We start from the raw sequence: 5,769 nt of genomic DNA, 5'->3' as shown, positions 1-5,769 counted from the left end.
AGTGTCTGTACAAATGTAAATGAGTCAATCCATATTTCTGCAACCTGCACTACTGGTCAAAAGTTTTAGAACACCTACTCATTCAAGGGTTTTTCTTTATTTGTACTATTTTCTACATTGTAGCAAAGACATCAAAACAAGGTAGGGGGGTATACCGAAGATAGCCCTATTTGGTAAAAGAACAAGTCCATATTATAGCGAGAACAGCTCAAATAAGCAAAGAGAAACAACAGTCCATCATTACTTTAAGACATGAAGGTCAGTCAATACAGAACATTTCTAGAAATTGCAGGTACAGTTGCAAAAACCATCAAGTTCTATAATGAAACTGGCTCTCATGAGGACCGCCACAGGAATGGAAGATCTAGTGTTACGTCTGCTGCAGAGGAGAAGTTCATTAGAGTTACCAGCCTCAGAAATTGCAGCCCAGGTAAATGCTACATGGAGTTCAAGTAACAGACACATCTCAACATCAACTGTTCAGAGGAGACTGTGTGAATCAGGCCTTCATGGTCGAATTGCTGCAAAGAAACCACTACTAAAGGACACCAATAAGAAGAAGAGACTTGCTTGGGCCAAGAAACACGAGTAATGGACATTAGACCGGTGGAAATCTGTCCTTTGGTCTGGAGTCGAAATTGGAGATTTTTGGTTCCAACCCCCGTGTCTTTGTGACGTAGTGTGGGTGAACGGATGATCTCTGCATGTGTATTTCCCACCGCAAAACATGGAGGAGGAGTGGGGGTGCTTTGCTGGTGACAATGTCAGTGATTTATTTAGAATTCAAGGCACACTTAACCAGCATGGCTACCACAGCATTCTGCAGCGATACGCCATCCCATATTGTTTGGGCTTAGTGGGACTATCATTTGTTTTCAACAGGAAAATGACCAAACACACCTCCATGCTGTGTAAGGGCTATTTGACCAAGATGAGAATGAAGGAGTGCTGCATCAGATGACCTGGCCTCCACAGTCACCCGACCTCAACCAAATTGAGATGGTTTGGGATGAGTCGGACCGCAGAGTGAAGGAAAAGCATCCAACAAGTGCTCAGCATATGTGGGAACTCCTTCAAGACTGTTGGAAAAGCATTCCAGGTGAAGTTGGTTGAGAGAATGCCAAGAGTCTGCAAAGCTGTCATCAAGGCAAAGGGTGGCTATTTGAAGCATCTCAAATATAAAATATATTTTGATTTGTTGAACACTTTTTTGATTACTGCATGATTCCATGTGTTATTTCATCGTTTTGATATCTTCACTATTATTCTACACTGTAGAAAATAGTAAAAATAATGAAAAACCCTTGAATGAGTAGGTATTCTGAAACTTTTGACCGGTAGTGTATATCTCCAACGTGCACAGGAATATGCTCTATTTCAGGGTTACACGAGGTTAATCAATGTTGCTTTCCATTTTTTTATTCTCCTCTCAAGTTTACAGAGTTCATCAATAATGGGCCACACTTTGCTGTCAGCTTCATTCTTTGTTCAATGTGTATGACTGGCTATGTCGGACGTTATAATATCTTCTGTAGCTGTTACAAAGGTCTCATGAATGCATACATAGGGGGCCTACAGTAAAGCGCTACCCCATATTGCTTTCCTGCTCTTTTCATTCTCCTCTCAAGTCGACAGAGCGATTATGGGAGACAATGTAAAGCACTAGAAGGAGCCAAATGCAATACAGACTAGAGCCATCTTCAGATGACATTGCTGTTTTACATTTGACAATCTCATAACATTATTAGTGCTGACAATCATTAGGCAGGAACATGATTGCCTGCAGCAAGAACCGGTAGTGTCTCCTCTCCTCCTCTCTCTGCTAAAAGCCACCACCACAGTTGTCTCTTCTACATCCCAAATGGTACCTCATTCCCTATATAGTGCACTACTTTTGACCAGGACACACAAGAATCTGGCCAAAAGTGGTGCACTATAAATTTAATAGGGTGCCATTTGGGACTCACACTTTGTCTGCTTCACCACCCATCCCCAGGAGTAGCATCTGCTGTTTCCATGGCAACAGCCTTCAATTAAGTGACAGCCCCCCGTATCCAGCTAGGTGCTACTTCATACTGGATCGCACAAGAACAGAGGGAAGGAAGGAACAGAAGAGTGGCATCCGAGGGCTTTAGGATGTTATTAGCAGTGGGGCATTGGTGGTGATGACAAGCATGATGTCACATCTGGATCTCATTGCTGTTGTCACTGGTTTTTGTTGTTGGGTGGGGTCTCAGAGACAAGAGACAACCAATCTACATGGAGTCCTATGGGGACATTGATGGTAATATTTAGAAATAAGCAAACAAGGAATTTCTTCAGACTACAGAAAGTTAAAGGGGCACGCCTACGCACTCCTAATAAAACAATTATTAGATCATTTGGGATTTCCACATCTTTTAAAGAATATATGGTAAAATACCTGAGAAAAACCCTAGCCCTAACCTAACCTTAGCCCTAACCCTATCTTCATGTCCACAACCCTAACCCTAAGTGTATAGCATTCCTAGCACCATGCTCCTACTGCACCAATTGAGTCACACAGGAACAGGTGTTGCCTTAAGGCAGGGGGTTCAGTTCCTGATTCATGTCCTTACACCAAACCAAATTGCTCATATGCATGGCTGAATGCCTTTTACTTTTAAGAGGGTCGCAATATCAGAAGACCCTGTTTCAAATGGCTAATGGCTTCAACCTTTAATTCCGTCAGTGGAACAGGGCCCCTAAAGCAGAGAGCTCTCAACCAAACCAGCTAAGCTGGCTCTCCAGATGACCTCGTGAAAATGAGCAGTGCGTATAATGCAAATCTATTCGGTCTTATGCAGAATTAGATGTGTTCAATTAAAATGCATGAACTCAGAATTCAGGAATTCAGATATCAAATAACAGTACTTGGATAAACTGGAAGGTAAATTTGGGTTGTTGGAGATGGGTTGTATTTTTGAAAAAGTTCAATATGCTATTTTGGCTTCTCCCGCAGAATAATGTAGATTTTCTCTGTGTTGATTTTCATATTTCTGGAATGGGTCACATCAACTTGGCACAAAGCTTTCTTCTCTTATGAAAATAGAACTATGGAGCAGCACACTTTTATCGTCTTGTAGGTTTCCTTTTTACCTGGGACTTGGTTCTATATTTAGGGACCCAAATGATTATAAAAGCTATGCGACAAACGAAATCGGCATCCATTTTATTTGGTTCCCTCTCGAACCTATTGCACTATTGTCCTATTTCTATAATATTACTTGATCTGGTGCTTGGCATATATAGTAGTACCACATTAGTTACAATGAAGCTCAGCTCTACTTCAGCTTGAAGCACCATCACAGAACATGTTGGATGATGGCCTGTGATTATAAGTAGTATGACCAAATGGTGTGTTGGTTTTGTGGTTAACTACAATGAAAAACTTCTATAACCTTCCAAATATCATATACAAATGAGATATAGAGTTGAACTATTTGGTAATAGGGGTTAGAGCTGGGATGTTTATCAATCTATTTATCGTTCTGATAATTCAGTCAACATATCATAACATATATTTTTGTCCATATCACCTTGCTGTCGTAGGGGTGAGTGAATATGCAGTACAGGTTAAGGGTTGTGGAGTGCCAGATCCAGCTAAATTATTGAATTTATCCTGGTAAATAATTAAGACCGTGCCATTGCCAACATCATTCCAGGTACTAACAAGGACAGCTCATATAGATATGTTTTCATTTTATTAGAACAAAAATCACATTCATCTTGTGCTCTGAAAACTGTACATTTACAACAAGAGAAACCAAAAAAGTTGAATTCTAACAAAAACTTTAAAAAACAAGGGGAAGGGTAGATACAAATGGGTATTTGATACAAGTAACTCGGGGGGGTATGTATTGGGCGATATGGCTAGGAAGGAAGAAATAGGGGACAGGAAAGAGTTTGGGCACATACTGTAGCGTAATTTGACAAGATGATCCAAAACACTACTACAGAAGACATGAGGTTCAGTTATTCCACACCGTGAGGTATGGAGTCAAAACAGTTATCCTGAAGCACAGTTTTTAGATATATTCTTATAGGCTATTATTAATTCTATATAACATCTGTTTTTTAGAATTACAATAATCTACCAATCATAGACCTCCAAATAATTTGGAGTCTTCCACTTCCACTCAGAACACAACCAAACCTCTTTTGAATGAATGAGTTTCATTACTAATACAGATTTGTTATACAATAAAGTATCTATATGCTCTGTAAATAGGAGGAACACGTTATAAAAGAGTATTGAAACATCTTAAGAAAAAAATCGGCCTTATAATCCTGATATCAGTCCTGCTTGAGCATCAAGCGTCCATCATATTGATGGTTTTAAAACACAAAATATGTTGTGTTGAAGTCTTTAGTAGCTGGCACTGCGGAAGTGAAGTCATGTCGTTGGCAAGTGCCTCACAGCTTCTAGTCCTGGGGTTCTTTCTGCAAGGCTGCGTGCGTAGCAGGATGGAAACGAGATCTAAATGGTGGGGCTCTTGTTTATTATTATGAACCGGAGGAGCCTGCATTCTGCCACCAGCTGAGGAGGAGTGGTGGGAATCGAATGGTCTTTGTCCAGCACTTCCTGATGATGCCGCCCAGCAGTTCCCAGAATGTACTGCAATTCCTGTAAAAGAGCTTGTTGTTCTTCCAGGTGCCTGTCAAGTGCTGCGGAGGCAGAATCCTGGCAGAACCAGGGTTGTGTTCCCACCACCACGCTGGCTGTCCCAATGCTTTGCAGTCCTTTTGGGTTTCCAATTCAGATCAAATATTTGAGCCTAATGCTATATCAAGTACAGTGCAAAAAACTGTAAATTCACCAGTATGACAACTCAAATCGATGCTAAAACAATAAAACATAATACAAAAAATAATAATAATAATAATAATATAACAATAATAATAAGAATGATAATCATAATAATATAACAATAATAATAAGAACGATAATCATAATAATATAACAACATGATAATGATAATAATAACAATAAGAGTGATAATCATAATACTATAACGACATGATAATGATAATAATAACAATAAGAGTGATAATCATAATACTATAACGACATGATAATGATAATAATAACAATAAGAGTGATAATCATAATACTATAACGACATGATAATGATAATAATAACAATAAGAGTGATAATCATAATACTATAACGACATGATAATGATAATAATAACAATAAGAAGAAGAATTCTCAGCTCTGTAAGCATGATCAAGCTATGATTGATAAACCACCGCGTTGAGTCAGACCCCAAGTCTGAAGGGAGTCCAGACCGCTCCCCTTGCCTTGTCCTAGCTAACTTGGAAGATGCCTTGGCCCCAAACACAAGCGTACAAATGTTAGGTTTGGTTGGAGCTCCCGGGTAAAGTGAGACCCGGTGTTTTAAAACGAGTCAAAGGGGCATGTTGACCGCATTTTAACCATGTGGATCACACCTCTCCTGAGCCCAGTCGGTAAGAAACCTCTCAGTGGTCGGGCTGCGAACAGAACCAGAACCAGTCCTTGGAACCATGGAACCATCCGTCACTAACTGACACTAACCGCAGGTCAGAATCACAGCGCTTCTCTAGTGTTGCTCCTTATCAAGTCCCTGCTGGAAAACAAAATCCCTACAGCACAACACAATAGCCTCCCTCCAAACATCTCTCCATCTTTCTAAGGGTTTGAAGACATGAATTCTGGGTTCAGCACTCTCTCAGCTCTCTCTTCCGCTCCTCTCTTCACTTGTTCA

Source organism: Salmo trutta, chromosome 36 (genome assembly GCF_901001165.1).
Source record: "Salmo trutta chromosome 36, fSalTru1.1, whole genome shotgun sequence".
In the NCBI taxonomy this organism is placed as follows: domain Eukaryota; kingdom Metazoa; phylum Chordata; class Actinopteri; order Salmoniformes; family Salmonidae; genus Salmo; species Salmo trutta.
The sequence above is the reverse complement of the archived record's forward strand: the minus strand, read 5'-3'. Positions refer to the sequence as shown.